This window comes from Schistocerca gregaria, chromosome 5 (genome assembly GCF_023897955.1).
Source record: "Schistocerca gregaria isolate iqSchGreg1 chromosome 5, iqSchGreg1.2, whole genome shotgun sequence".
Taxonomy (NCBI): Eukaryota; Metazoa; Arthropoda; class Insecta; order Orthoptera; family Acrididae; genus Schistocerca; species Schistocerca gregaria.
Genome location: NC_064924.1, coordinates 318697878 through 318706982, shown reverse-complemented (window position 1 = coordinate 318706982; position 9105 = coordinate 318697878). Strand labels below are relative to the sequence as shown.

The 9105-nt window shown below is 43.7% G+C and overlaps 1 protein-coding gene across 3 annotated transcripts in view; it reads left to right on the top strand.

Annotated features, from left to right (window-relative positions):
* Positions 1-3457: 3457 nt before the first annotated feature.
* The window catches only part of LOC126271957 (peptidylprolyl isomerase domain and WD repeat-containing protein 1), a 103658-nt gene continuing 98010 nt past the window's right edge, over positions 3458-9105 (top strand). Inside the window, exon 1 of one of the 3 annotated variants that reach the window (XM_049974400.1) lies at positions 3458-4105. The gene's annotated coding sequence lies outside the window, so the exon portion shown is untranslated. Of the gene's footprint in view, positions 4110-9105 lie in introns of all 3 variants that reach the window. The other 2 variants (XM_049974396.1, XM_049974399.1) reach the window with 2 other exon arrangements.

Here is a 9105-nt window from a genome sequence, read left to right as displayed (position 1 = left end):
TGTAACTGAATGCTGCCAATAGTTGTTGTGCAAACACAACTGTCATTGAGAAAATATGAGCCAGATGTGGTATTCTGGTCACCATGTGGGTGTTGATGAAGGTGGCTCATTGGACCATATCCAGTGCTCACGACAAGTGCCTCCTGATGCCCACTCGGACTGCCTGTAGATGGATGCTAAAGAAAAAGCAAAGGTATTTAAGCGTGTCTATCGACTGCAGGGGTGCTACTCTGCCTCTTGAAGGTCTATGTCAATGTTCGTCGCCCCAGCCTTGTTGTTGTTAATACAACTAATCGTCACTGTCCTGTCTCACGCAATCAATGGGCTAATTGTGCCACGAAGACAATAACGTCTGTACATACCCTGCAATAAAATGTGTGCCCAGAAGCGTTGCCGCTATCATACAATGCTTCAATGTACAGGTCAGTGATTCAAGAGAAATTACATATAAATTCACTGAGAGCAGGCAACTCTGATTGACTGATTGCGAATTTGACAGGGAGCCCGCTACGCATCCATTAACCAGCACTTTTGGTGCTGCACAATAGAGAAGTCGCAGGACGACACCGATCAAGTCCAGGGAGAAAGCCATCCAGGCCATCACTGCTGCAAGAAAATCGTAGCCCACCCTGTCAATAGCATGGTCAAAGTCCACCATGATCAGGACATCTCGAAGATGACAAGCCACTGCAAGGGTCTTTACATCCTGATATTTGCTAAGAACCATCTGCATATTATTAGTTCCTCCCATGGACGTTTGTTATGTAGAAAGTGTTTGGGGCAAGATGCTCTTGAGGCATACCTCCAGAAGCCTTATGAAGATATTAAAGTCACTGTTGAACAACGGCGGTGGGCGGTAATGCTCAACCCTTTGGTGATCGAAATAAACAGGCCTTCAGCAAAGGACAGAGGCAGTGGGACAGTAGATGTCATTAATTTGTGATACATCAACGTCCATCCAAGAATTATCAAATCTTGAAAGGCCTGGTAAAACTCCAAGGGAATAGTGTCAGAACCAGAGGACATGTTGCTTGCACCTTTTACTATGGCTTCCTTGACAACTACGCAGGTAATTGGCATCATAAGAGATTCTCCTGCTGGGCTGCTGAGCATACCTGAGATCAACTGTGCCACTTCAGCAAAACCTGCAACATCGTAATGCTCCTCATGGTAAAACAGTCAGTAGTGTTCAGTGAATGAATTCACAATGTATGCTTGTGCAGTCAAACAGTGGTCTCTTGCATGTGAGGAACGTGGATCACTATTCATAATTTCTGTTGCCATTTGTGAAAAATGGGGTGCAACCCGATCTTGACAGTATGCTCGAACCATGACATCTTCAAGATGATGCTGTGTATGTGAGATGATCTTTGACTTGGTGCAACGAATCTATGCCTGTTGATCAGCCATCTTTCTGCATCCAACATTGCTGCCACTAGATCAGGGGAGACGATGTGACTGAGATGACATGCTGACTGACTGGTGACATAAGTGTAACTTGGGTAGACACCATGCAACCTTTTCTAAGCGTCTAGGAGACTTGGTTCGTGCACCAAAGGACTGAGTTCAGGGCACATGGTGTAATTGGGGTGCTTATACCTCGGATGACGGATATTGTTGCAGTCCCAACCAAGGATGCAGTCGTCATAGTGTTCCAAGAAGAGAGGTGTGATCTTCTCTGAATAGAAACACAACCAATTTTGTCTCTTATCAATGCATCAATCTTTGTACCTTGTGTGGTTATCGCCAACCCTCTGACCAACAGCAAATGCATTAGCTCATCAACCTCTGTACCATCACACACCAGTATGTCTCTGCCGCTACTGGTACCATCAGTCGACAAGCACCATGCACGAAGCACAACTGTAGAAGTATGGGAAGGTCTCCAACAAACTTCTTGCGTGAGTACAATGTCCACATCTGACATTTGCATCATATCATGCAGCAACCGAAGCATCACTTTCGATCTGATCGTGTTGAGATTGATGGAACCAGTCCAGTAGGCTGTCACATGTCATTGTAACAGTTGGATGCAGTGATTAACCATCTTCTTCACTGTCCATGAATGTATCGTCCTCCACTTCACCAGAAATTTGTTGATAATAGGCCACAAAGGCATTGGCACCAGCATAGCTTGTCACAGAATCTTCGTTGCCATAATTTGTCCACAGAGATGGGTGGGGGGTGGCATCAGCCACTAGCACTTATTAAGGGCTCTATGTCAGCGTTAGCGCTTCAGTAGCAGGGGAGCATTGTTTACTTTGGGGATCATCATCAGATTGTACAACTTTTGACAAGGGTGCATCAGACATTGGTCCAGTGTGTGGGTTTAGGTTGCATTGTTCTATAGCTTCTATCACTGTGTTATCACCTTGGCAAAATGAAGCATAATCTGTCTGTGACTGTGTCGCATGTTCATCAGATGGTGTCCTCTGTCTCCTTTTGTGCTTTTCCAGTGATTATTGTTTATGTGAGTGGGCTTCTGCATTGGATGATGCCAAAGAATCTTGACAGTCTCACATGAATGGTACCATGGGCACTACCATGGTATCAAAATTTATGCCTACATCATCACTTTCATCATCTGTCAAGATAGCTATCAAGCTAGGAGCAGGGGGCTGCAATGGGCATGGAGTCTCTTCTTTCGTCTGAAGTGCCTCAGCCATCTGCAGAGTGTTGCTAGGGCCCATCAGAGGCGTCAATGTGCCAACATCATTCTCGAGTGCTGCCACATCTATCACAGGTAGGGATGTTGGCAATGGTGGAGAGATTGGTTCTATAGGTGACAGTCATGCTACACTCCTCTGCATACATTCAAACCAGGCATGACCCTCTTTGCCACATCCTGAGTATGTCTTCGGTTGTCTGTCGCAATTTATGATGGCTCTGTGTCCTCGAGTTTATTAATAGGATAGGACATGTTTATTCAAAGTAGTATAGACTTTACGTACTCCGTTAAGGGGGGAGAGGGTATGTGCTAAATTGAGCCCATTTCTCTACAACATGTCCGTGTACCATGCTGTAAATGCAAAGGGTAGACACCACCTCATCCACATACAGGTTGGAAGGGAGTTCGGAGATCCTGATCCACCACAAACTCATTGCAGCATGATCGATCTCCACAACACTCACCTGAGTGTCAGAATTTGAGTGAAATTCTAGTCTCTCGAAGGATACTGTCGCAGATTTAGTCGTTAAGAAGCTTGTCACTCACCATACTGCTGACATTGGGAAGGTGTATACCAACTACTTCATCACTCGGGATATTTATTTCGTCTCATATAAATGTTCTACTTCCAGAGCTTTTGGCCGAGGAAATTCACTCCTGAAACTGAATTTCATCGTCAATTTTCTATAAGAGTCGGCCATTTTAATCGATGAAAACACTAGGACACGAAAAACAGACAAGAAAGTAGACAGACACCAAGAGCACGGTGCGTGGCAGGACGTGCACCGCATATCCACACCGCATGGCTCCTCGAGCGAAGTTGACTGCACCGGCTATCTGAGCACGCTTTCCATCCAACCGAAATTCACAACTTACTGAACACTACGAAGTAGCGTCCCCGTCCATGTACCTCATCCGTAACTCCGGGTCGAAGCACTGATCAGCGCAAATTTTCAGCTTTTGATATTGAATTATCTCAATGCCCGGTTGCGGTTGACTTCGGTAGCTCCCCCGAAATATGGATGATATATATTTGAATTTGGTTTGTTTGAACAAAACACGTCTTGCAGCTGGTCTACTGGTTCAGAGTTTAATTCTTATCTTTGACTATAATTTGTGTATAAACAACTGTGATGTTTAGGTTTGAGCAAAGCATGATGTTGACATTAATAGAATTTTTTTACATCCATAGTATCGTATAGTTTTGTTCTTTTGGATTGTGTTGTGTTCCCGGAAAGTCATTATTTTAACACGCTAATTCGCATAAATACTGTTATGAAAGAAATTAAAGACTTGAACGTATTGTAGGTTCGTTCATATTTCATTATGTATTCTTGTAATGGAATTGTGTTTCCAGTGTAGCAGATTATACAGACACGCAGCGGATCATCTCATTAAATTTACTGCTTAAGAACGATTCAGAAGAAAAACTAAAGAGTAGGTAATTTAGACGTATTATAAATCTTGAGATCTCAAGTGTTTCACCATCCGATTTACCATATTGAAGATGTTTTTTGTTATTTTCCAAAAAGTAAACGTGCTGTTCGTAGGTACAGAGTTCATTATTAATAAGAGAATCATGTTACAGAAGTGGTTGTTGTCTTCTTCAGTCCAGAGACTGGTTTGGTGTAGTTCTGCACGCTACTCTATCCTGTGCAAACTTCTTCATCTCTCAGTTCCTACAGCAACCTACATCCTTCTGAATCTGCTTAGTGTATTCATCTCTTGGTCTCCCATTACCATTTTACCATTTACTGCATGTTTATATTTTCTCCTTTCATCAATTAAATTCAATATTTCTTCTGTTACCTAAGGATTTCAACCAGCCCTCATCTTTTTACCCAGGCCTACCTTATCTTATGCTGCCTTTACTATTTCATTTCTAAAAGCTACCTATTCTTCATCTACTGTATTCCTTTCCCCCATTCTTGCCAATCGTTCCCTAATGCTCTTCTGAAACTCTCTACAACCTCTGGTTCCGCCAATTTATCAAAGTCCCATCTCCTTAAATTGCCACCTTTTTGCAATCTCTTCAGTTTTAATCTACAGTCCATAACCAATAAATTGTGGCCTGGAAATGTCTTACAATTTAACATCTGGTTCCTAATTCTCTGTCTTACCATTATACATTCTATCTGAAACCTTCCAGTTTCTCCAGGCGTCTTCCATGTATACAATCTTCTTTCATGATTCTTAAACCAAGTTTCAGCTGTGATTAAGTTATGCTCTGTGCAAAATTCTACCAGGCAGCTTCCTCATTCATTTGTTACCCCCTTTCCATATTCACCTACTATGTTTCCTTCTCTTCCTTTTCCTACTATCGAATTCCAGTCACTCATGAATATTAAATTTTCAACTCCCTTCACTATCTGAATAATTTGTTTTATCTCATTACACATTTCAGCAATCTATTCATCGTCTGTGGAGCTAGTTGGCATATAAACTTGTACTACTGTGGTAGGCGTGGGCTTCGTGTTTATCTTGGCCACAATAATGCGTTCACTATGCTGTTTGTAGTAGCTTACCAGCACTCTTATTTTTTTATTCATTATTAAACCTACTCCTACATTACCCTTATTTGATTTTGTATTCACAACCTTGTAGTTACCTGACCAGAAGTCTTCTTCCTCCTGCCACTGAACTTCACTATTTCCCACTATATCTAACTTTAACCTATTCATTTCCCTTTTTAAATTTTCTAACCTACCTGCCCGATTAAGTGATCTGACAGTCCATGCTCCAATCCGTAGAACGCCAGTTTTCTTTCTTCTGATAGTGACATCCCTGCACGGAGATCCGAATGGGGGACTATTTTCCCTCCGGAATATTTTACTCAAGAGGGTGCTATTATCATTTAACCATACAGTAAAGCTGCATGCCCTTGGGAAAAATTATGGCTGTAGTTTCCCCTTGCTTTCAGCTGTACTGAGGTTAAGGCTGGTTAATCAAGTTGTTCCCTTTACTTGAAGGTTATGGTCTGATCAGTAATAATGCGCAATTCTTTGTTTGTAATAAAATGCTCTTTTGTGTGATCTTGAAATTTGGGTCTTTCCCATTGACACTCACCCACAGAAAATTCACTGTATCTTCAGAAGTTGAAAACGCTATCAAAATGACATGAATTTGTTAACAGCCTCTATTTAGCAAATTTGAGTAGCACTTAAATAACATTATGTTTCTTATACAACTTGCAAAACATTTTTTGAGCAATTCTTATATGTTGCTAATTACTGTACATCTACATACATACTCCGCAATCCACCACACGGTGTGTGGCAGAGTGTACCTCATACCAGAACTAGCATCTTCTCTCCCTTCCTCTCCAGGTTCGAATCCTGCCTCGGGCATGGATGTGTGTGATGTCCTTAGGTTAGTTAGGTTTAAGTAGTTCTAAGTTCTAGGGGACTGATGACCACTGATGTTAAGTCCCATAGTGCTCAGAGCCATTTGAACCATTTTGTTCCACTCACAAACAGAACAAGGGAAATATGACTGCCTATATGCCTCTGTACGAGCCCTAATCTCTCTTATCTTATCTTTGTGGTCTTTCCACGAAATATAAGTTGGCGGCAGTAAAATTGTACTAGAGTCAGCCTCGAATGCTGGTTCTCTAAATTTCCTCAGTAGCGATTCACGAAAAGAATGCCTCCTTCCCTCCAGAGACCCGCACCCGAGTTCCATGAAGCATTTCCGTAACACTCGCATGATGATCAAACCTACCAGTAACAAATCTAGCAGCCCGCCTCTGAATTTCTTCTATGTCCTCCCTCAATCCGACCTGATAGGGATCCCAAACATTCAAGCAGTACTCAAGAATAGGTTGTATTAGTGTTTTATAAGCAGTCTCCTTTACAGATGAACCACATCTTCCCAAAATTCTACCAATGAAACGAAGACAACTATCCGCCACTATCACCCACTGTCCCTGCTGTCGAGACATCTTCGCGGGTACCGGGCGCGGTTGGGCCACCCTCTCCCCAAGGGGAGTGGCGGGTCCAGCGGCGTTCGCGGCGCACGAGGCGGAGGGTCAATGTGGAGGCTGGCCGGGTGGCATCGCCCGCTCTGCCTGTGAGTGGACATGTGGCTGCTCCTTCAGCAAGGTCCGAGCAGGCACACGGGGGGAGGGGTTTATTAGTTATTGGGAGCTCCAACGTTAGGCGGGTGATGGAGCCCCTTAGGGAAATAGCGGAAAGGTCAAGGAAGAAGGCCAGTGTTCACTCTGTCTGCTTGCCGGAGGGTCTCATCAGAGATGTGGAGGACGCCCTACCGGCGGCGATAGAGAGCACTGGGTGCACCCGACTGCAAATTGTTGCTCATGTCTGCACCAATGACTCCTGCCGTCTGGGTTCAGAGGTCATCCTCAGATTGTACAGGCGGTTGGCGGAGTTGGTGAAGGCGGAAAGCCTCGCTTGCGGGGTGGAATCAGAGCTAACTATTTGTAGTATCGTTCCCAGAACCGATCGCGGTCCTCTGGTTTGGAGCCGAGTGGAAGGCTTAAACCAGAGGCTCAGACGATTCTGCGGAGAGCTGGGGTGCAAATTTCTCGACCTCCGCTATCGGGTGGAGAAATGTAGGGCCCCCTGAATAGGTTAGGCGTGCACTACACGCCGGAAGCGGCTACGAGGGTAGCGGAGTACGTGTGGAGTGCAATGGGGTTTTTTTAGGTTAGAGAATTCCCTCCCTAGACCCGACAAGACGCCTCCTGAGACGCGGCAAGGCAGGAGTAGGCAAAATGCAACAGGGAATAACAATATTAATGTGCTAATAGTAAACTGCAGGAGCGTCTATAGAAAGGTCCCAGAACTGCTCTCATTAATAAACGGTCACAACGCCCATATAGTACTAGGGACAGAAAGTTGGCTGAAACCACATGTAAACAGTAATGAAATCCTAAACTCAGATTGGAATGTATACTGCAGAGACAGGCTGGACAGTGAAGGGGGAGGCGTGTTTATAGCGATAAGAAGTGCAATAGTATCAAAGGAAATTCACGGAGATCCGAATTGTGAAATGATTTGGGTGAAGGTCACGGTTAAAGCAGGCTCATACATGGTAATTGGATGTCTCTATAGGCCCCCGGGTTCAGCAGCTGTTGTGGCTGAGCACCTGCAGAATAATTTGGAAAATATTTCGAGTAGATTTCCCAACCATGTTATAGTTCTGGGTGGAAATTTTAATTTGCCGGATATAGACTGGGAAACTCAAACGTTCATAACGCGTGGCAGGGACAAAGAATCGAGTGAAATATTTTTAAGTGCTTTATCTGAAAACTACCTTGAGCAGTTAAACAGAGAACCGACTCGTAGGCGATAACATATTAGACCTTCTGGTGATAAACAGACCCGAACTATTTGAATCAATTAATGCAGAACAGGGAATCAGCGATCATAAAGCGGTTACTGCATCGATGACTTCAGCCGTAAATAGAAATATTAAAAAAGGTAGGAAGATTTTTCTGTTTAGCAAAAGTGACAAAAAGCAGATTACAGAGTATCTGACGGCTCAACACAAAAGTTTTGTCACAAGTGCAGATAGTGTTGAGGATCAGTGGACAAAGTTCAAAACCATCGTACAATATGCGTTAGATGAGTATGTGCCAAGCAAGATCGTAAGAGATGGGAAAGAGCCACTGTGGTACAACAACCGAGTTAGAAAACTGCTGCGGAAGCAAAGGGAACTTCACAGCAAACATAAACATAGCCAAAGCCTTGCAGACAAACAAAAATTACGCGAAGCGAAATGTAGTGTGAGGAGGGCTATGCGAGAGGCTTTCAATGAATTCGAAAGTAAAGTTCTGTGTACTGACTTGGCAGAAAATCGTAAGAAATTTTGGTCCTATGTCAAAGCGGTAGGTGGATCAAAACAAAATGTCCAGACACTCTGTGACCAAAATGGTACTGAAACAGAGGATGACAGACTAAAGGCCGAAATACTAAATGTCTTCTTCCAAAGCTGTTTCACAGAGGAAGACTGCACTGTGCTTCCTTCTCTAGATTGTCGCACAATTGACAAAATGGTAGATATCGAAGTAGACGACAGAGGGATAGAGAAACAATTAAAATCGCTCAAAAGAGGAAAGGCCGCTGGTCCTGATGGGATACCAGTTCTATTTTACACAGAGTACGCGAAGGAACTTGCCCCCTTTCTTGCAGCGGTGTACCGTAGGTCTCTAGAAGAGCGAAGCGTTCCAAAGGATTGGAAAAGGGCACAGGTCATCCCCGTTCTCAAGAAGGGACGTCGAACAGATGTGCAGAACTATAGACCTATATCTCTAACGTCGATCAGTTGTAGAATTTTGGAACACGTATTATGTTCGAGTATAATGTCTTTTCTGGAGACTAGAAATCTACTCTGTAGGAATCAGCATGGGTTTCGAAAAAGACGATCGTGTGAAACCCAGCTCGCGCTATTCGTCCACGAGACTCAGAGGGCCTTAG